The sequence below is a fragment of the Dermochelys coriacea genome, chromosome 1, assembly GCF_009764565.3.
Source record: "Dermochelys coriacea isolate rDerCor1 chromosome 1, rDerCor1.pri.v4, whole genome shotgun sequence".
In the NCBI taxonomy this organism is placed as follows: Eukaryota; Metazoa; Chordata; order Testudines; family Dermochelyidae; genus Dermochelys; species Dermochelys coriacea.
In genome coordinates this window covers 2783701-2807540 of record NC_050068.2, presented here as the reverse complement: position 1 = coordinate 2807540, position 23840 = coordinate 2783701, and the positions used below count along the sequence as shown (strand labels likewise).

The 23840-nt window shown below is 48.5% G+C and overlaps 1 pseudogene; it reads right to left on the bottom strand.

Moving 5' to 3' along the window:
* Window positions 1–6648: 6648 nt before the first annotated feature.
* LOC119850208 lies at window positions 6649–7712 on the bottom strand (annotated as a pseudogene).
* Window positions 7713–23840: the final 16128 nt, after the last annotated feature.

Genomic DNA, 23840 nt, shown 5'->3' with positions numbered 1-23840 from the left:
CAGTTTGTGATGGTTGATCCACGTTCTTAATCTCTTTTACCTCTCAGTAGATCACACAATTCTTTAATTATTTGTAAACTGAAGTTAGGTCCCTAATCAGTATGGATTTCTTGGGATATTACCTCCTGCGACAGGAATTTCATAAGCTTATTTGTTCATTTGGCTCTAGCCAGGGTGCTATGACTATGCCTTGAGGACAATAAACCCTGGCCGGGTGTCTTTGTGCACTGAACTGTGCCTGTGGTCTTTCTTTATGAGTAACATCGAGGTCTGCTGAATTAGCAGGTTGCTTTATCTGTGAATACGATAACATTGGAGCTCCAAGGACAGAAGCACTGAGCAGCCTGAATCATGCGTTACCGAGACAACAACATTCCAGCTTCATGTCACTTGATCAGCAGCCCACGGACACTCTGAGCCCAGGGGGTAAGAATCTCTACTAGTCGTGGAGCAAGTCAGCGACTGTTTTGTGTCTCCTGCCCAAAGTGCGGCCCCTGCCTCAGTCGCTGGGGTTCCACCACTTCCCCAGTCATCACAGCGAGTTCTTCATTGGCCTGGCTAAGGATAAGATTATGTCCCCACGGAAGTCACGGATTCTGTGCCTTTCCGAGACCCCCGTGACATTTTTCACTTCGGCCCTGGGGCAGCGGAGACAGAGCTGTCAGGCAGTGGGGGTCCCCGAGCTCTCAGCTGCCATGGGTGGCCAAGGACTCAGCAGCTCTCAGCCACTGTGGGCGACATGGGGACCCAGGCCTCAAACCTGCTGCAGGCATCAGGGCATCCATAGTTTGGTGACGCTGGGGCTGTGGCAGGGGCCACAGAGCTGTTAGCCACAGTGGCAGCTGGTGCTGGACCCTCCCTGCTCCCGAAACAGGGCTCTGGCTCTCATCCTCCCAATCGGTCTGTAACCATCCCCCTTTCATTGCCCCCCAACTGATTATTTTTAGTACAAGTCACAGACAGTCACAGGCTCCTGTGAATTTTTGTTTATTGCCCGCGACCTGTCTGTGATTTATACTAAAAATAACTGTGACAAAGTCTTAATCTTAGGCATGACTGATCATCTGGCCTCCCCATAGTTCCTGAAAAAAATGATCTTACGGGCCAGGATCGCCACTCCCTGGGTGAACACATTCTGGAAGCTGTTGAGGGCTGTGGTCATTGCAGTGCCACTGACCTGCTGGAAGCTTCCTCCACAGCATCAGCTTTTCCTCCCCTGTTCCTACCAGCTCTGCCGGTTCTACACATACACTTCCTGGGGTGTCAGCTTCCATCTTCCCAGTTGGCCACTCCCCCCAATTCCTTCATGACTTCATCAAAGTTGTTCCAGTCCCTCCCCAATGTGACCAGAAAGCCCAGATATTGGAAATAATTTCCCTCATACATTTATTAAGATTTAAAACAACCAAGTTTCCACTCAAGAATTGCTTTATGAGTCCAAAGGGAAACTGGGTTTGATTACATCCAAAATGTAATTACAAGCAGATACACACTTACGTGTTATATCCGGGGAACAATATATTTATATGCATTAGCTAAATATTCACGACAGGATCATAGAATCATAGAATCATAGAATATCAGGGTTGGAAGGGACCCCAGAAGGTCATCTAGTCCAACCCCCTGCTCAAAGCAGGACCAAGTCCCAGTTAAATCATCCCAGCTAGGGCTTTGTCAAGCCTGACCTTAAAAACCTCTAAGGAAGGAGATTCTACCACCTCCCTAGGTAACGCATTCCAGTGTTTCACCACCCTCTTAGTGAAAAAGTTTTTCCTAATATCCAATCTAAACCTCCCCCATTGCAACTTGAGACCATTACTCCTCGTTCTGTCATCTGCTACCATTGAGAACAGTCTAGAGCCATCCTCTTTGAAACCCCCTTTCAGGTAGTTGAAAGCAGCTATCAAATCCCCCCTCATTCTTCTCTTCTCAGGCTTGGGAAGTACCTTCCCATCATGGTGTGACTCTAGAACAGTAGGGAAAACCCAGACAAAGGAACCCCTGAACATTTTGCTCTTTATAAAAACATAAAAACAGCCATCCTTAGTCAGACCAATGATCCCTCTAGCCCAGTATCCTGTCCTGTGATGGAAGCCAGTGCCAGGTGCTTCAGAGTGAATGAACAGAACAGGGAATCATCAAGTGATCCATCCCCTGTTGCCCCTTCCCAGCTTCTGGCAAACAGATGATAGGGACACTTCACATCATGGTTTAAATCTCTGCTCATCCTGGCTAATAGCCACTGATGGACCGATGCTTACATGAACGTATCTAGTTATTTTTCAAACCCTGTTCTAGTCTTGGCCTTCACAACATCCTCTGGCAAAGAGTTTGAAAAGTTGTCTGTGTGTTGTGTGAAGAAATACTTCCTTTCCTTTGTGTTAAACCTACTGCCTATTAATTTCCCCGAGTAATTATGTTCATCTATGTGTCTGACAACTTTGTTCTTTACGATAGTATTAAGTTTGCAAATTAATTCCAGTTCTTCAGTTTCTCATTGGAGTCTGTTTTTTGAAGTTTTTTTTTGAAGAATGGCCACTTTTAAGTCTGTTATTGAGTGTCCAGGGAGACTGAAGAAACGGCAGAACAGAAATTAATTTGCAAACTTAGCACCATCAAATTAGGCCTGAATAAAGACTGGGAGTGGCTGGGTCACTACAAAAATAATTTTCCCTCTGTTGATACTCACACCTTCTTGTCAACTGTTGGGAATGGGCCACATCCACCATGATTCCTTGTTAGCACTACAAAAAGTAATTTTCCCACTGTTGCTATTAATCCATTCTTGTCTACTGTTGAAAACGGGCCAAGTCCACCTTAATTGAATTGGCCTTGTTAGCACTGACCACCCACTCAGTAAGGCAACTCCCATCTTTTCATGTGCTGTGCATTTATACCTGCCTACTGTATTTTCCACTCCATGCATCTGAGGAAGTGGGTTATAACCCACGAAAGCTTATGCACAAATACATTTGTTTGTCTCTAAGATGCTACAAGGACTCCTTGTTGTTCTTTTTTTGGTCAGTTTGTAACTCTGAGGTTCTACTATTATTGGTAGACTCATCTATCTGAATTGAATAATAATGGTTCTGACAAACACTTTCTAGGAACTGCTCTTTCTCATCAGTGGCTTCTCCACAATACTGTGCGTAACTGTGGCATTAGAAAGTGGAATCACATCTAGCTGTGATGCTGCTTTCTCTCCTAGCATCACCAGGACATATCCTTTGCAGCTGGAAGCAGTAGTTTCTCACCTATGTTGTGCATTTTACCAGCTTTAGCAATGCACAAAGCTACATACTAAGAAGCCTCAGTAGTCTTCATGTTAAGAGTGCTATACACTTCAGAAACCTTTTTTTTCCTCCTGTTAATTCATGGAGCTTCCTGTGAAAAAACTCGACATGTTTGAAATAAGCACCATCATATTTTTAGCTTCTGCTTTTTGCTGGAACCTCTGCTGCCTCCCTCACTGCAGTTTGTGTCATACGCTTTTCTCCCTTTGTCACAAAACGAACCATTTCTCATAGAAGCTTTTTTCTCACTCAAGCGCGCTGCTGCTCATGGTTTTAAGTTTGTTTTTTAAGTACTTTGGGGGGGGTAACAACACTCAGACGTCTGACATGTCACAGTTGCTAAGAGTTCCCTGCGCGGGATTAGTGTGAAGCCCTACTATGCTCCGTATGCTGCGGCTTCCCGCTGTCACCCCATGGTGCTGTCCCCCTTTATCCCCTGCCCTGGGTGTACACGCCCTTCGGCACAACCTCCAGCTGCCTGGGGCTGCAGCAGAGCTCTAAAATAAAACCAACCAAACCACACAGCTTGTGCTCCCTTTACACATTCCCGCGCCTCCCATAGTTTGAGAACCGTGGCTCTAACACAGATGTGAATGAAATCAACTGTCCGAGGAAAAGCACAAGAAATGTCTGTTGGAATGATTGGCCAGCTTTCGGCTCCTTCATACTGATCCTCAGCACTTGCAGAATTAAGCCCGTTTGGCTGAATGGTGCTGAACTGATCAGCATTCCTTGCAAGCTTTGAAGCTATTGGAAAGTTGTTTATTTATTTATATCGAGGAATCTGTAAACACGTGTTAACTTGGAAAAGTGTTCTGATGCTCGGCAAGTCTTTCACCTCGTGATGGTCATCACTCAGGGTTGGTTGGCAGGGGAGTGCCACCTACTGGTTAGGTCTTAGGCTTGTGATGTGCAGGGGGGTTGTTGGTAGGGGAGCCTGGGCCCTCCCACTCCACTGGGCTTTGACCCCTGGCTCCCTGGGGTCTGTCAGTGCTCTGACAGTTGGGGATGATAAGACGTCATGGGAGCTGTATGGTTCCAGCAAATGGGGAGACTGGCCTGAGCGCCAGAAGCTCCCCCGATGCCTAGACTGTGGCCCCAGACCCTGCTCCATCCCCCTTCTTCCCTATCTCTGCCACACACTGAGTCCCTCCTCTCTTCCACCCTCCTCCACCTAGCTCCCCCACGGCTCCCCCACCTGCTGTACCCTGAGTACCTCCATTGCCCCTATCCTTTGACTCCCACCGCTGACTGAGTCTTTCCATCTATGTGTAAGCAAGTGTCAAATTAATTGAAAGGGAACTTGCATGTTTATTGAGCAGTCCATCAGTGCCCCCTGGATCACATTTGAACCCTGCATCTCCACTTTTAGCTATTTCATTTGACTGGGATGAAAACCTGCCATTCCATTCACATAAGAGTATGTCGAACACAGGAATACAGCTGTCTGCCCCATTTTCCTTTAGCCCTCTCATTTTTGTCTGGCTGATATTCTTGTTGTCCGTGTGTGCTTGTAACAACTGAACAGTCAAGGAAGGCTGCTTTTTTCACAGGTCGTTTGGGAACGTACACTTCCTCTGTGCCAGGGGTAACAGGGACATGATGCAGCTCACAGAGCTCTTGAGCTCCAGCTACAGCTCCTCAGCTCTGCCTCAGCAGGTCTACTCTGCCTGGCCCAACTCTGGCTCCTCTGGCTGAGTGCTGCTTCTCTGGCTCCAGCCCCGCTGGGCCTTCTGGGCTACTTCTCCCGTCCTTGTGTTTCTGGCTGCTGCTGCTCTGTCTCCAGCTCAACTTCAGGTAATTTGCCATATTTCTACTGCTTTAATAGCTCAAAATCACTTAAAACTAACCTAAAAATGGCCCAATCTATTTTTTAAAACAATTGTTTTTCTTAACACAATGGTCTACATCAAGTAACACATGAAAGCTTTTGTTAGAGACCTAGAATGGATGTGATAAAAAAAGCGCCAGCAGGAGTTTGTCCACATTAGCAACGAGGCTATGAGATGACAGTCAAAATCAAAACCCCAATACTGGTACTTATAGCTCAAGAGAGAGTTGGCAGGCATTTCAAACAGAAACAGAGAATGATAGGGTTAAAAATAGTCTAAAAGGAGCCCAAAATGTATGTAGTGTAAAAACAACAATAACATTATTATATTATTTATTTCTAATTCCATTCAATGACCATAGTCAATGTCTGTATTTTGAGTTGAATTAGTTTGTTACTGTTAGTCTCTAAAAGGCAACATTTCCTCCTCCCACTCTTTGTTGGAGGTAGAATGCTTCTAATACTGGTCATAGATAGCAGCAGTGATCAGTGCAATCATAACTTTTTCTGGTGCAAAATGTTGCCAGAATATTTTTTGTCGATGCATAGATGCCTAACATGAAGAATGTTTTCTAAAATCCCCTCTTGCATCTTGTTGCACAATTTTTTTTATCAAGTTCATCTGGGAAAACAATATTTCAGTTGTAGCGGTGCTAAAAGATAGTGACAGCAACAACAGAGCAAATAGGCCAAGTTCACTAAAGACTTTGTCCCCAGCGGCATCCGTGTATTTGAGACCTTCAACCCAAACCTGCTCAAATCGGTTGAGATATCAGCCAATCTAGGTCGGGCAGGACTGAGCGCAGTAGAAGGACTCAGTACTGCAGGCGATTCAGTCACCTGGACATTCGGTGGCAATCTCTGTTTCACAAACTCCAACCTGAAATCTCAACACCAACTTTTGACATCTTCGACAACGGGAATGGTTGCTGTATACTTTGAAAGGTCAAAGCAGTAAGTAATTTGACTTAAAGATGATGTCATAGTTTAACACAGCAGTCCAGTTCTCAAAAACACATAGTTTCACAACTCTGCTGACTCATCTCCAACTTCTTGTTCACTGTAGTCTACAGGTTCACAACAAGCTCTAGTAGAATGTTCTCAAATCCTGCAGGAGCTTTCCTGTATTTGCAGTTTCCAACTGAAACCTTTGGTTTATCCTCCCGGCCTCCTGAAGGATTGGACGTAGACAAATCAGATGAATTTTGTTCATCAGGTCACTTCACATCTGCTAAAGAAGTTCAGCATTGTAGTTGTTTTATTTCTCTTTGGCTATCTGAAAGCATAGTTTCTGTTTGTCAAAATGATCGAGAACCCTGTTTACACAGGGTCCAATGGAAAGCCACCTTGTATCAGAAATCTGCAGCATTTTATCGTGATCTGGAAGTAACAAAAAGTCTGAGTGACGGGGTGTGGGGGCTGACAAATGACGCTGATAGAGATCAGGTGATGGTCAGAGAGAGGGAACTCATCACTCTATGACCAAGCACTGCTAAATCCATGGCTAAAACATTAGGTGTGAGGAACTTCTCAGAAAGTGAACTTCCACAATGCTGAGCTAAGCCAAACTGGGACAGAGCACCCTTGATTAAAGAGGAGATAGCCTTTCCCCTCTTGTCACGCAGATTTAAAGTCAATGGCTGCAAGTGATCACATTCTGCAGGTGTATTTGCCCACTATGTCACAAAGCTCTTTGATTTTGACTCCATAAATGATAGGGTTGAGCGTGGTGGCAAGGAGGAAATAGAGGTTGGCCAAGATGATGTGAACATGCGGAGCCATGCCCTGACCAAATCGGTGTGTCAGGGAGGACAAGACAGAGGGAGTATAAGAAACCATTATCACACCGATGTGGGCTGTGCAGGTGTTGAGGGCTTTCTGGTGAGCTTTCTTGGAGGATATTCTGAAGACATTCCTGATGATCAGGCTGTAGGAATGGCAATAAGCATCAGGTCTAATCCATTGATGACAAACGCTATTACCAACCCGTACGTCCTGTTGACTGTAATGTCCCCACACGACATCTTCACCACAGCCATGTGGTCACAGTGCGTATGGGGGATAATGCGGTTGACACAGAATGGCAGCCTGCTCAGAAACAGGGGCAGGGGAAAAATGAAGAGAACAGCTCTTGCCAAACCCATTGGCCCTAGTTTAGCTATTCATGCATTGGTGAGGATGGTGGCATATCTCAGAGGGTTACATATGGCAACATAGCGATCGAAGGCTATTGTGACGAGGACGGCTGAGTGCATCACAGAAGCTACCTGAAGAAAGAACATCTGGGTGAGGCAGCCACTCACAGAAATGTCTTTGAAATTGAACCAAAATATACACAGTGCCTTCGGAACGATGGAGGTAGGCATGCTGATGTCTGTAAGTGACAGCATGCAGAGCAGCATGTCCATTGGCTTGTGCAGGGTCTGCTCTTTCCATACAACAAACAAAAGTGTGAAATTTCCCAACAGGCTGATAATGTAGAACATAGAGAAAGGGACAGGAATCCGGAAGTGGGCAGCTTCCAGGCCAGGGATGCCCATTAGGATGAATGTTGATGGTTCACTAGGGGTGATGTTGAAAGATGCCATGAGGTAGCTGAAGTATTGATCAGGCTCAGAATTGCTCAAGGTGGCTGTGAGAGGAGGGAAGCACAGTGAGGGGATTTACACACTTGATAACAACTAGCACATAAATACTAGAAAGGGGGGTGAACAGTGAGGTGGCAACATTGATAGATGGCACCAGATTATTATGGTCATAGTCAAGCCCAGAGAATCCTCAGAGGGAGCTAACCAAGTCAGATGAATGGGCAGCATGATGGCAGATGAACTTTAATGTCAAAAATTGCAACATGTATGCCATTGGAGGGAAAAGCTTGAACTCCTCAAATGCATTAAAAGGTTCTAATTTAACAGTATGAACTCAGGACAGGACATAGTTCATAGCTCTGTGAAACCCTGCTCACAGTGCAAGCACAGAGAGAAACTAAGCAAAACACATTGGTATCCAGGAGGCGGGGGATGGGGAATCATACAGAAAATACAATGCCGTGAGATCAGCCAATTAATATTTCACCCACCTCTGTGTAGTACTGGGCTCCCTTCTCACACAGCATATCACAGAACTAGAGGGGTTCAGGCAATGGCAATGAGAATTATCAATGGCCCATGGAAACAGCTGGTATCAAGCAGACTGCCTGAGGGGTCAGTCCTGGGGCTAGTTTTGTTCAATATTTTCATTAATGATCTGGATGATGGGATGAATTCCACCCTCAGGAAGTTCTCCCCTATAAGATGAGGGGAGAGGTTGATATGCTGGAGGGTAGGGATAGGGTCCAGAGTGTCTGAGACCAATTGGAGGATTGGGCCAAAAGAAATCTGATCAGGTTCAACAAGGACAAGTGCAGAGTCCTGCATTTAGGAACAAAGAATCCCATGAACTGCTACAGGCAGGGGACCGACTAGCTAAGCAGCAGTTCTGCAGAAAAGAACCTGTAGACTACAGTGAACAAAAAGTTGGAGATGAGTCAGCAGTGTGCCCTTCTTGCCAAGAAGGCTAATGGCATATTGGGCTGCATTAGTAGGAGCATTGCCAACAGATCGAGGGAAGTGATTATTCCCTTCTATTCGGCTCTGGTGAGGCCACATCTCGATTACTGCATTCAGTTTTGGGGCCTCCCAGTACCGAAAGGATGTGGACAATTTGGAAAGATTCCACCAGAGGGCAATGAAAATAATCAGAGGCCTGGGCCACATAACTTACAAGGAGAGGCTGAGGGAATGGGGCTTATTTTATCTGCAGAAGAGAAGAGTGAGGGGGGATTTGATGGCAGCCTTCAACTACCTGAATGGAGATTCAAAAGAGGATGGAGCTCGGCTGTTCTCAGTGATGGCAGATGACAGAACAAGAAGCAATGGTTTCAAATTGCAATTGGGGAGGTTTAGGTTGGATATTAGGAAACACTATTTCACTAGGAGGGCGGTGTAGCACTGGAATGTGTTCCCTAGGGAGGGGGTGGAATCTCCATCTTTAGAGTTTTTAAGGCCCAGCATTCGAAAGCCCTGGCTGGGATGATTTAGTTGGGGTTGGTCCTGTTTAGAAAAGGGGATGGGACTAGATGACCTCCTGAGATCTCTTTCAACCCTAATCTTCTATGATTCTATGATTCTAACTCTCATACAGAGAGAGGTTTAAAAGATTGTGATTGTTACCTTAGAAAGGTGATGAATAAGAAGGGATATGAAATATTATAATACAAAATACTGACTAGTAGACAGTAGATCGTGAATGTGTTCTCCCTGTCTCGTAATGCAAGATCAAGAGGATATTCAATTTATCTGAAATGTAGCAAATTCAAAATGGACAAAAAAGGAATGCTTTCTTCACTCAAATCCTAATTAGACTGAGGAACTCATTGCTACAAGAAGTAGTTGAGGCCATGAGCTAAGCAAGCATCAGGAAGGGTTTGGACATTTACATGGCTAGTGAGACGATCCAGGTACAATAGTTACAGCTAAATAAATATTTTGGAAAGCGTATACACCCTCACGTTTCAGGGCACAACCCAATCTCTATCTTTTACGTATTAGGTTGACACAATCATGATAGTCAAGTCACCCCCCTCCCCGACGTCCACCTACTGCTGGTTTTCTTACACCTTCTGCAGCATCTGGAACTGTTACTGTCAGAGAGAGGACACTGGATTACCCCACAACCCCCAGTACTGCCTGCCTGTCCCTGTACACCCCCCTGCATACCTCCACAACACACAGCCCTGCCTGCCTGTCCATATACAGACCACTGCCTGCCCCACAACCCTCAGCGCTGCCTGCCTCTCCATGCACAGACCCCTGCTAGCTCCACAACCCTCAGCCCTGCCTGCCTTTCCTCATGTGAAACCTTCCCTGCCCCACAACCCCCAGTGTGGCCCACCTGTCCATGTAACCCCTGCCCCCCAACCTCCAGCACTGCCCACCTGACCTTGTATACCCCCCTGCATGCTATAAAGCCACCAGCACTGCCCATTTGTCCATGTAAAGGCTGTTCCCCACTGCTGTGGGTTATGAGTGTGGGGAGCAGGACAGGTATACATGGACAGGCGGTCAGTGCTGGTCATTGTGGGGGCAGAGAGGGTGTGTACATGGACAGACCGGCAGCACTGTAGGCCTCCACCCATGCAACTTCCAGCTCTGCTAGCCAGTGATACCACTCACTCGGACCAAAACCAGGTGCCAGACCCCACAGTGACAGCTCACAGAAATCCCCCCTCAGACTAGCTTAAACTCAGTGTCCACCTGCACTGGGGAAAAGTGGGAGATCAGGTTGAACTGCCTTTCGGTGGGCGATGGGAACCCTAGCAGCAGCTCAGCCTGTGCTGGGAAGGAGAGAGGGACAGACCCGGTCGGTCGGAGCGAGGACATGGAGGCAGTAGTAGGATTACTCACAGGAGGAGGGGCGGCTGAGATGGGGGAAAGTGTGAGAGAATCTGCTACAGTGTGGTCCACATTAGGTTACCTTTTGAGACACCCCCTGCCACAGGAGGACTCGTTACGCCTCTTTGGTCTGGCATTAGGCAGGTTGTCCATATGTTTTTTCGCCCGGTTTCAGGACTGTGTGCCACTGTGATCTGGATATTGCACATCCACCCACCCCCTTCCCCCTCCCGCACACACACACACACACACACACTGCATTCCTGGACCTCCCTCAATGACATATCCAACACCACCGGGTTTCCTCTAAGCCAGAAACATGCTTTTCCTTTTACTGCCTTTTGCTGCTTCTCTTCCTCCCCAGAACCAGAAATGCAGGGGCAAAGAGAGAGCAGACCCCTCTCCATCTCTGAAACAAATTGTTATCCTGATAGTTTTGAGCCTGTGAGTTTGAGATTTCAGCAACTCTCCTGTCAGTTCCTCTTTGGTCCAAACGAGCTCACAGTCATTATTTACAATAATTTTGTAGTGCCAATTTTACCAGGTAAACCCCTTGGTGTTTTCTGATAATACTAAACAGTTCAAACTGCTGTGCTCTTGAATTCCTGCCCAGATATTATTTGATGTGAACCCTGGAACCCTTCCTGAGCCCTTAGCACTAGCTTTAATGCAGAAAAGGCAACTCACCAAAATCCCACTGAGAAGAGAGAGGAAATCTCCTTACGGCAACAGGAAGGCAGAGCCCCAAGAATCAGTGTATGAATGTCACATGTCTGACACTCGCCGTACTGGACAGCGACCTTTATGATTCCCCTGAATAGTCTCTGCAGACTCTCAGGTTGGCCAGGGCTCCAAGACAATTCCCTCAGCTCTGTGAGCAGCTGGAAGAGCAGACAATAGATCCTGGAGAACGTCAGCCTGAGAGCCTCCCCTGGGACTGGATAGACTTGATAGAGTTGTCCGGCACTACTGAAACCCCGCAGAGAAAAGGAAGAGTCAAGCCTTAGATGTACTCATTTCTTGATCAACATTTCTGTGATGCTGCCCATCGTCATAGAATCTGGGAATCTTCTTACTCTCTCCCAGCTGATGAGCCCTGTGCTGAACCCCTGAGAACAAGACATGTAATGGAAAGGCTCTCGCACATCCTGTTTCAAACATCCTATCTGATAGCCTATCTCTGACAGAGCACAGCACAGATTGCCCCTGCTTCATCTGTTTGCCAGAAGCTGGGAGTGGGCAGCAGGGGACACAGATCACTTGTGATTACCTGTTCTGTTCATTCCTTGTGAAGCACCTGACCTTAGCCACTGTCAGAGGACAGGATACTTGGCTAGATGGACCTTTGGTCTGACCCAGTATGGTCGTTCTTACGACTAAGAGGGGACATGATATCACTCTATAAATCTATGACTGGTCTGGAGAAAATGAAATCAGAAATATGGTTTACTCCTTCACATACCACAAGAACTAGTGGGCAACAAATGAAATGAACACGCAGCAGGTTTAAAACAAACAAAAGGAGGTATATCTTCACTCAACACAAAGTCTACCTATGCAACCTGTGTAGTAGAGAGAGAGAGAGAACCTGGAGCATTGGGCCTGGTGCAAGATCTGAGACTTGAACCAGAGGCTGTGAATCAAAGTCAGGCCATGTATTGAAGCAGTACATGAACTTGGCAAAGTTGTTTCCAGTGTACTAGGCATTAGATATTTACCTAAATGTATTCCAGCTAGTGCACATCGATCCCAATCTAGTACAAGATAATATGTTTGACAAAATAACGAATAGGGATGTTTTGTCTAAGATATCAGGAACAAGGGGAAGTAACAAACAGGTGTCATGAAACACAAATGATGGTATGTATGTTGTTTATCCCGGTTGTTTGTCTCAGCCTGTAAATCACAGGGATGCCCGTGGGGGGGGGCAAGTGGGGCAATTGCCCCAGGAGAGTTTTCAGCGACACTTCGGCGGCAGGTTCTTCAGTGCTGCCGAACATACCCGGAGTGAAGGACCCGCCCACGAAGATCCACCGCCACTTCTTCCACTCTGGGTCTTCAGCGGCAATTCGGTGGCAGGGGTCCTTCAGCTCCATGTCTTCGGCAAAGTGCCCCAAAGGCCTCGAGCGGAAGGACCCCCGCCGCTGAAGACCCCATACCCCCTGAATCCTCTGGGTGGCCCTGATAAATCATAGAATCATAGGACTGGAAGGGACCTCGAGAGGGCATCTAGTCCAGTCCCCTGCACTTATGGCAGGACTAAGTATTATCTAGACGATCCCTGACAGGTGTTTGTCCAACCTGTTCTTAAAAATCTCCAATCATGGAGATTCCACAACCTCCCTAGGCAATTTATTCCAGTGCCTAACCACCCTGACAGTTAGGAAGTTTTTCCTAATGGCCAAACTAAACCTCCCTTGATGCAATTTAATCCCATTGTTTCTTGTCCTATCCTCACAGGTTAAGAAAAACAATCTTTCTTTCTCCTCATTGTAACCACCTTTTACATACTTGCAAACTGTTACCATATCCCCGTTCAGTCTTCTCTTCTCCAGACTAAACAAACACATTTTTTTTCAATCTTCCCTCATAGCTCATGTTTTCTAACCCTTTCATCACTTTTGTTCCTGGAATTTCTCCAATTTTTCCACATCTTTCCTGAATACTCCTGGTGAGCCTTATTAGTGCTGAGTAGAGTGGAAGAATTACTTCTTGTGTCGTGCTTACAACACTCCTACTAATACATCCCAGAATCATGTTTGCTTTTTTGAAACAATATTACCTTATTGACTCCTATTTAGTTAGTGATCAGCTGCAAGCCCCCCTCCCCCCAGTCCTTTCCTTAGGAGCAGATCTCTGGCAATATCATGCTGACACTTCTAGACAAAAGGATGGGGTGGGGGAAGAAAGAGCTAACTGATAATGAGGTTCGCTGACTGGCCTGGCAAACCCTGATGCAGTACAGAGCCAGCCGAGCACAGTGGGATGGGGCACCCACACGTGACTTGGTTAGAGAAGCTACAAGAATACAAAATACCCACAAGGGAATAGCCTGCATAACCCCCAGTGCACCCTCACCATCCACATCACTACAGCTTCTCTCCGACGCATACCCCTGCCCCACAGATGAATAGAGGGGCCTGCTGAACAATGAACTTCCACTATCTATAGGGGCACAAGGGTGGAAGTTGATAGGAAAGGTCCATTGGGACCCTGGAGGAAGACCAAGTATGTATGTTCAGCAGGGTAAGCATACTCCTACATTGGTTTTAATAGACACAGGAGCCGCTGTGTCATTAATTAAAAACACCCAAAAGCAAGGAGGTGGGTGAAACAAGTAACCTTAAATTCCTTCCAAGGCAACCCCAGCATTGGTTGGGAATGGGCCCAGGTCCCCTTTTCAGTACAAGGATTTAAAACCTATGGGGATCTGATCCAAACTCCTGACATGACTGATGAAATCATTTTGGGCTCAGATTGGTTATTCACCAATAGCATAGGGATAGATATGCCTAGGGGTATCCTGTGGAAGGTGGATATTCCCCCTCCCCACTCCGGAAAAATTAACCAAGAAATAATACTAGCAAAAGGGGGAGAGAGGCCAGTTGCACCATTATCAGCCCAGCAGACTGAGGAATGGCACCAAAAATTCCCCTTGGTCTGGACTCAAAAGAAAACAGACTGTGGTAAAATCAATGCCTGTGTAAAAATTGTTGGGGAATTAGAGCCTCCCCAGAAACAATATTCTTATCCAAAGGAGGCAGAGGCCCAATTGGTACAAACTGTCCAGGAGCTGGAACAGCAGGGAGTCATCCGAAAAACAAATTCACCCTTCAACTCCCCTGTGTGACCATTGCTAAAAGCAGACGGCCAGTCCTGCTGCCTAACCATTGACTGTAGAAGGATTAACAAATGTACAATACCTATGGCTCCATACATAGAAAGGGAAGGGTAACACCTTTCCATATACAGTGCTATAAAATCCCTCTGGCCAGAGGCAAAATCCTTTCACCTGTAAAGGGTTAGGAAGCTAAGGTAACCTCGCTGGCAGCTGACCAAAATGACCAATGAGGGGACAAGATACTTTCAAATCTGGAGGGGGGGACAAAGTTTTGTCTGTCTGTGTGATACCTTTTCCGGGAACAGATCAAGGATGCAAGCCTTTCAACTCCTGTAAAGTTAGAAAGTAAACTAGCTAGAAAATGCACTAGATTTTCTTTTGTTTAATAGCTTGTAAAATTCACTGTGCTGGAGGGAATGTGTATTCCTGTTTTTGTGTCTTTTTGTAATTTAAGGTTTTGCCTACTGGTATACTCTCCGTTTTCACAAAAAGAAAAGGAGTACTTGTGGCACCTTAGAGACTAACAAATTTATTTGAGCATAAGCTTTTATGAGCTACAGCTCACTTCATCGAATGCATTCAGTAGAAAATACAGTGGGAAGATTTATGTACATAGAGAACATGAAACAATGGGTGTTACCATACACACTGTAAGGAGAGTGATCACTTAGGAGGAGCTATTACCAGCAGGAGGGGGAGGGGGGGAGGAAGAAAACCTTTTGTGGTGATAATCAAGGTGGGCAATTTCCAGCAGTTGACAAGAAGGTCTGAGAAACAGTGGGGGGTTGGGGGGAATAACATTGGGAAATAGTTTTACTTTGTGTAATGACCCATCCACTCCCTGTCTCTATCAAGCCTAAGTTAATTGTATCCAGTTTGCAAATTAATTCCAATTCAGCAGTCTCTCGTTGGAGTCTGTTTTTGAAGTATTTTGCTGAAGAATAGCTGCTCTTCTGTCTGTAATCGAGTGACCGGAGAGATTGAAGTGTTCTCCGACTGGTTTTTGAATGTTATAATTCTTGACGTCTGATTTTTGTCCATTTATTCTTTTACGTAGAGACTGTCCAGTTTGGCCAATGTACATGACAGAGGGGCATTGCTGGCACATGATGGCATATATCACATTGGTAGATGTGCAGGTGAACGAGCCTCTGATAGTGTGGCTGATGTGATTTGGCCAACTGTGTCCACATATCTATTCAGGGGACACCATCACAGGGCCTTATCACATCAGCCACACAATCAGAGGCTCGTTCACCTGCACATCTACCAATGTGATATATGCTGAGAGGAGCTGCACCCCGATAGCCCAGCTGCCGGGGACCATGAACCCATCAGTTTTCCCGCTCCTGTTCCTACCCCTGTTCCCAGCCCCCTTCCTGCCCTGGTCCCAATGTTGGCCCTCGTCCCTGATCCTGCCTCTTCTTCTGTCCTCGTCCCTGGCCCCACCCCCAACCCGATTCTGTTTCTGTCCCCAATGAGTCGTTCGCCCATTTCCCCGCCACCTCCTTGTTATTGGCGCCCCTGAGGCTGTCTCGTTTCCTCTGTCTATGGACAATTCTCAGGGGGTGGTTTTCGTGTCCCCTCTTCCCAGCATCATGGGGGCTGCACTATTCCCTCCGCCGGCCCCTCCTGTGCCGGGGATGGGGACGGGCTGCCCGGTGCAACCATGCTGTGGTTCCGCTCCATGCCTGCCTGTCTGTGCAGGCCACGAAGACCTTTTAGGGGCCTCACCGGAGGACGGCAGCGGGTTGGCTGCCGCATCCCCCTCTGTGCTGAGGGAAGATCTGTTCTGTTTCCTGCTGGACACTGGTGGCTCAAAGGGCATGGTGCAGCTCACCCTCCAGCGCTGGGGGGACTTTAGCCACCTCAGCGCCTGTTTGGCTGGGGTGACCACCCTGTTCTCCCCTGAGCTATGGCCCGAGATGCTGGGGGTAGCCGAGGTCATGCCGGGTCACCTGTTGCATGTCCGGGCCTGCGTGGAGGGGCTGAGATTAAACCTGGTCAATGTTTATGCCCCAAATGCGGGCCTGGAATGAGTGAGTTTCTAACGGCAGGTGTCGGTCTTCCTTGGCAGTCTGGATCCTCACCAGTGCCTGGTCCTGGGCAGGGACTTCAGCACCATCCTCGAGGACCGGGACCACTCAGGAGTCGAGACATCCCAGGCAGCCACGGGCGTCCTCAGGGAGATCATGGATCATCAGTCCCTGGTGGACGTCTGGTGCGACCACCATCCGGACGACGACGTTACCTTTACTTATGTCCGGATGGAGGGGGATCGGTCGTGCCACTCCCGGTTGGACCGCATTTATATCTCAAGTTTCCATCTGGCACGAACCTATGCCTCCGGCGTCTGGCTGGCCCCATTCTCGGATCACCACTTGGTGACCATGACAGCCTCTCTCAGTCTGGAGAGGCCAGGGCCGGCCTATTGGCATTTTAATAACAGCTTGCTGGAGGACGTGGGCTTCGTGGCGTCCTTCCGGGAGTTCTGGCTGGCCTGGCGGGGGTAGTGGCGAGCCTTTCCCTCGGTGAGGCGGTGGTGAGATGTGGGGAAGGTGTGCACATGGCTCTTCTGCCGTGACTACACCTGGGGCACCACCCGGCAGAGGGAAGTGGTGATAGGGCAGTTGGAGCGGGAGGTTTTAGAGCTAGAGAGGCGTCTCACCTCCGGCCCCGAGGATCCACACCTCCGCGCAGCGTACTGGGAGAAGCGGGAGAAGCTCTGGGCCCTGGAGGACCATCGAGCGCGGGGCACTTCTGTTCGATCCCTTTGGGAGATGGATCGTGGCTCCTGCTTCTTCTATGCCCTGGAGAAAAGGAGGGGGGCCAAAAAGCATGTCACCTGCCTCCTGGCGGAGGATGGGACCCCCCTCATGGATCCGGAGGAGATGCGTGGAAGAGCCAGGGCCTTCTACGCTAATCTTTTCTGTCCGCATCCAACCAATGCTGATCCCCGCAGGGTGCTCTGGACCGAACTCCCGACGGTCAGCATGGGCGACCGAGACCGGCTGGAGCTGCCTCTCTCTCTGTCCGAGCTCTCGGAAGCCCTCCATCGCATGCCCACTAATAAATCTCCGGGAATGGACGGGCTGACCGTTCTACCGCGTGTTCTGGGACGTCCTCGGCCCGGACCTTGTCATTGTCTGGGCCGAGTCCTTGCAAAGCGGCGTCCTGCCTCTCTCATGCAGGCGAGCTGTTCTCGCCTTATTGCCGAAGAAGGGGGACCTCTGCGTCTTACGGAATTGGCGTCCCATCTCGCTCCTCAGCACGGACTACAAGGTCATAGCGAAGGCCATCTTGCTGTGGCTGGGGTCCGTGCCGGCGGACGTGATCCAGCCAGACCAGACCTACACCATCCTCCTCCACCTGGGTCAACTGGGTCAAGAGTTCTGGCCTGGTGTTCGGGGACAGGTGGCAGGCAAGTTCCCTCCCACCCGTGCTTCAAGCCATCCGGTGGAGTGTGGGTCCACTGCTCTATCTTGGCGTTTATCTATCTGTCTGCGACTCGAACCCCAGCAAGGTCCGAAAACAAAGCTCTTTATTGAAGAATGCACACAACAATAGAGAGCAGCCGGTCTCCAAAGAGAACCAGCTTGCTCCTAGGCAAAACTAATAGGTTCTTATAGACAGGTCAGTCGCGTCACAAATTATTCATGAAATAGCCCAAACACCCCCCCCCTTTGCTAGTTAAAGGTCCTTTATCATGCATGCATACCTATCTCCTATTGTATATAGCTTTTTGCAAGTTGTTATGCCTCCCCAACTTTCTTATTAATCCAGATGTCAAACTGGAGACGAGGAGTTAAAACATACATGAAACAAAAACAGGGAGTGGAGACAGTGTGTCTCCATCTAATTCTCAGAACATCTGGTAGGATAATGCAGGAATGCAGCAGGCCTCCCCTTTTTCTCACTCTCTGTACCTTAAACAAGTATTTCATCATCCTACTTTCAGAGACTTTCCCAGCAGCCTTTCTTGGCCTGACTTTGGTTCGGTTGGCATAACTGCTTCATGTTTAACTTTTCTCACCTAACATATCCGCCACACATCCTTCTCTGCCAGAGAACTGGCAGGATTTGGAGGCCAGGGTGGGTAAGCAGCTGCGGAGATGGACAGGACTGTTCCAGTGTCTCTCCCTGCGAGGAAGAGCGCGGTGCTGAACCAACTGGTCCTGTCCATGCTCTGGCACCGACTCAACACCCTGAGCCAGGCCCCCAGGATCCTGGCCAGGCTCCAGAGGATGGCTCTGGAGTTCTTCTGGCCGGGGCTGCACTGGGTCTCTGCAGGGGCTCTGAGTCTTCCCCGGAGGAGGTAGGACAGGGCCTGGTTTGCTTGAGCGGCCAGGTCCATGTCTTCCACCTCCAGGCCCTGCAGAGGCTCCTTTATAGTGCAGGTAGTCTGGCATGGAGCAAGTTGGCGCACGCCTTCCTCCGAGGGCTCCGAGGGCTCCAATATGACTGACAGATCTTTTTTCTCCATCCGAGAGGCCTTCTGCGAGACCTCTCCAAGCTGCCAGTCTTCTACCAGGACCTCCTCGGGACCTGGAAGCTTTTTTCAGCAACCAGGTCACTTGTGGCCACTGAGGGAGCGGACCTCCTCGCCGAGCCCCTGCTACACAACCTCGATCTCCGTGTGCAGGTGGAGGAGTCTCCCTTGGTGTGTCGGAGGTTGGTCCTGGCAGAAACCACCAGAGTCGGAGACCTCGTGGACTACGACAGGGGGGATTGGGTGGAGCCCCGCGCGCTCAGACGACGCATGGTTCTTTCCACCCTTCCTACCCCTAGGCGCGTACTCCAGGAGGTGAAGGCCGCCTTGTCACCCAATTCTCTCTCTTTTCTGCAGTGAGCCTGCAAGAGGGCGTTCCCCGCCCACCCCTCACTCCTGGCTCTCCGGACATTTTTCTTGGGCCCCTGTTCCGCGAACCCGCCCGGCCTCCCCGCTCCCACACTCCGAGCTGGCTGTGTACCCTGCAGTCTGTCTGGTTTTGAACCGCGCCCAGAAACCATCTGTACACGCTCGTACTCCATATATTGCATTTCCTCACCCTCATGTCCTGCCCCAACTCCAAATGGCGGGACTATCTTCCACCTAAAGAGGGTGAGGAGCCCTGGTGGGCCAGCCTTTATTCCACCTTGGTCCCACGGTCTGCCGGGGACAGCAGTTGGCAGCTCCTTCAAGGAGCCGTGAGCACGGGTGTGCACCTGGCACGGTTCACCCCTACACCTGAGGTCTGCCCCTTTTGTGGCGTGAGGGAGAACCTGGCGCACGCATATCTTGAATGCGCCAGGTTGCAGCCCCTATTCCGGCTCCTCCAGAACCTCTTATTGCGGTTCTGGCTGCACTTCTCCCCACACTTGTTCCTCTTTGCACACCCTATCCGTGGCCCCACAAAGTCGCGAGACCTCCTCGTCAGCCTCCTCCTGGCTTTGGCCAAAGTTTCCATCTATAATACCAGGAGGAGGATGTTAGATGAGGGGGTGCTCTGCGACTGTGGGGCCTATTTCCGTTCTTCCCTAGTGTCATTTATTTGGGCAGAGTTCCACTGGGCAGCATCCCCTGGCTCCCTCGACAGCTTTGAGGAGCAGTGGTCACTGTCTGGGGTTCTCTGCTCAGTGTCCCCATCCGGTATCCTTATTTTGAACCTTTGACCTTCACTCCGATCCCTTTTTTCATTAGTTGTCCCCCGCAATCAGTTGGTCTCTGGGTCCAGTGGTCCCTCCTGCTAGGCTGGGGGAGGGACCTTTAGCAGTGGGTGGGCTTGTGCCCACCCACTGCCTGGGTTTTCCAATATGACCCTGCTACATTCCACCATTCATTAAGGGTCCCACACTTTCCCTGACCTTTTTCTTGTTGCTAACATACCTGTAGAAACCGTTCCTGTTACTCTTCACATCTCTTGCTAGCTACAACTCCAGCTGAGTTTTGGCCTGGATTAGAGACTGGATTAGTGTTTGTATTGGATTTATTCTCTCCCTCTTTGTTCATTTCCTCCCAGTCTCTCCCTTATGGAATTGAAATCGAATGTTCCAGGCTGAGTCAGTCTTTCCAGGATTGTCCCGGCTGGAGGGCGCTTGGATTCCCATAGCTGAACTCTCTGCCTGCTTATCTGGCTAATCAGGGGTATTTCTCCAGTGCTGAGTACTTGGGTTATTAAGCACTGCCATGAGACTTAATGAATTCTCCTGCCAAAGGCAACAGGAGTGTTGTGTCCACCTGCATTCAAGTTACTAACACTCGGTAGCTGGCAAGCATGGTTTGATCTTCATCTGTAGCTGAAGGCAAAGGGACGGGGAGGCCCTGATTTGGCTGCGTTATTATGTTGATTATTTATGATCATTATTTGTATGAGCACTAAGAATGCATAGTTACATAGGCTGCTGGGTGGGTGTGAGACAGCGGAAATGCACAGCCCTGCCCTGCCTAGAAGTACGTTCTGGGCCTTTAAGAGCAGATCACCTGTTCAGGGGAACTAGATTGGGGCTAGCGAGAATGGGCCATTGAGCTCATGGCTCTCCGATAGCTTTTGTTACTCTGCTTTAATTCTAATCATGCCTCCCTTCTTCAAGTGCAAACTGAGCCTCCTTCCCAGGACAACCCCTGGTACCAGAGGGAAAACCACAGGAGAGGGCAGAGATAATAGGGTATGAAATTATTGACATGAACTGTGACCATATAGACCGTTGTGGCAACCAAGGTCCTGTAGTGGCACCAAATCTTGTTTAAAGGAGATCAAATAAGGTATCTAAGACAAGGTTATAATTTGCTGGTTATGATTATGCTATCTGTATGCATGTATCATTTTTGTATTTGAAGTTATAAGTATTGGCTCGATACTGTCTGTAGTTCAAACTTGTGCTATGCTTCTGGGTGACACCCCAGACAATTTGACATCAGCGCTGCCCAGCCTGTCCTCATTAAGGACCATCAGCTATACAACTGACCCATTGGGAGAAGAGAAGGCGGATACAGCTTGTGACTCAGCAAGGCACACAGGGACATTCCTATGGATATAACTCTAAGGTTTTTCCATGCCATGTGCTGGACAGCTTGTGGTTGGAACAAAGAAAGCACAAGCAACATGACAAGAGATTATAAAGGGCAGCTGCAGCTCCTCCATCTTGTCTTCAACCCATTTCTTTCTTCTGGAGGAACCTGGCTACAAACTGAAGCTCTGACCAAAGGACTGAATGACCCATCCCAGCTGTGGATGTTCTCCAGACACTTGATTTGAGCCTGCAATTTATTCCATCACTACTACAAGCCTGAAGTAAGAACTTTGCTATTGCTGTATGTAATTGATTCCATTTAACCATTCTAGCTCTCGTCTATATTTCTTTCTTTTTATGAATAAACCTTTAGATTTTAGATTCTAAAGGATTGGCAACAGTGTGATTTGTGGATAAGATCTGAATTGTATATTGACCTGGGTCCAGGGTTTGGTCCTTTGAGATCAGGAGAACCTTTTTTCTTTTACTGGGGTATTGGTTTTCATAACCATTCACCCTGATAACGAGTGGTGCTGGTGGTGATACTAGGAAACTGGAGTGTCTGAGGGAATTGCTTGTCTGACTTCTGGTTAGCCAGTGGAGTAAAACAGAAATCCTCTCCGTTTGACTGGTTTGGTGTGCCTTAGAGGTGGAAAACCACCAGTCTTGGGCTGTGACTGCCTGCTGTAAGCAATTTGTCCTGAATTGATAGTCTCAGTTGTGTCCCACCAAAGACAGCATTGTTACACAGGGCTGTAGTGAAGGAACGAAGGATCCACCCTCGAGATGGAACAACTGAAACCCCACAAGGATTTGAAACTCTCGAGTAATTGAGCAGACTCCAGAAAGAGATTTAAGCAGAGTTTTGAGATATATCTATGCAATCGTCTGGGTTTGGTGAGAAAGGAGACCAGCAGAAAATAGCAATCTTCTTAAACAGTGCAGGGCTTGAGGCAGTGGATGTCTTTACTAGCCTGCATCTCAGGCTTTGTCTACACTAGTACTTTTGTCTAAAAAAAACCCACACTCCTCACCAAGAAAAGTTTCACCGACAAAGGCGCCAGTGTGGACAGTGCCATGTTGGCAGAGACGCTCTCCCACCGACACAGCTACTGCTGCACAATGGGGTGGTTTAATGACGACGGCGCGGAGCTCTATCCTGCCAGCAGAGAGCAGCTACACAGCAGACCTTGCAGTGGCGCAGCTGCCACAGTACATTTGTGCTGCTGTAAGGTCTGTAGTGTAGACGTAGCCCCAGTGAGGCAGAGAGAGCAGGTTATTACACACTTTACAGAAATGTGAAGAGCCTTGTGTAGCTCAAAGGAGCAAAACATTTGAAAGGTGAAAGTTTCACCTCTGAGTGTCACAGACACCCAACATCACAAACTTTGCATTGGGTACCACTCAATCATATTATAAGGATGAACATGGGGGTGCAGGGTGTTCCCCCTAGGTACAGAGCATCACAGATGCGTTGGCAGGTTTCTGAATGGGAGCGGAAGTGGAGTCCCGGAGTTCACACCTCACAGGAGCGGGGAGCCCACAGTCTCCAACTAGTTCTGAAAACCTCAGATTCACCTTGAGAGGATGGTGAAGGCTCAGGCTCCCTCTTCCAGCCTTTCCTCTGAATCCCACACAATGAAGAGCCCCTGCCCGAGCTGGAGTTCATTTCCCTCTTGGGTGACAGAGAGATCAGGGTTACGGCAGGGAAGTGAGTATGCCTGCGTTCTGTCTGTCATCCTGCCAGCCTGTGTGACATTGGCCAAATAACGTCTTCCTGTGCCTCAGTTTACCTATCTGTTTAATGGGGCTATGGTCATAATGACTTTCCTTTGCTAGGTGTTTTGAACATCCTTCAATGAAAGGTGCTGCACAGTATGATGATAGTTACTGGTGAGAATTACTGATCTCTGATCCCTAATCAACAACACCAGGTGCCTGCACAAAGGGCTGGTGTCCCCACTCAGGCATCTTTCCATAGATCTGTCTGTCTACTGTCTACTTATCCCTCCTGGGACCCTACAGGGTATCAGACCCTATGGCGTTTTAAGCATTATCCCTAGTTTTCCTTCTTATCAACTATAGTTTTTTAAATATGCACAGAGCAGCCAATTTCTCTCTAACTCAGCACAGAGCCCCAGAGATCTCATTTCCCTTTGGGAAGGTACCTTAATTACTATTTACGCCTCAAGCTGGGTAAGGAACACAGAAGCCCAGACAGCCTTGTCTTCAGCCTGTTTACATTCAGATGCTCGCTTATCTGCTAGAGGCTGAGCGAACCCCCCGGGATTGCACAGAGCTCTATTATAAATGGAGCACAGCCCTGTGTCAGCTCTCAGCGTGGGATGTTGCTGCAGATGCTGGGGTGAGAGAGTTGTGGGACCCGGCTACCTGAGGGGGACTCCCAGGAAAGATGCTTCCGTCGCAGAAATCACAGGTACCTATCTCCTACT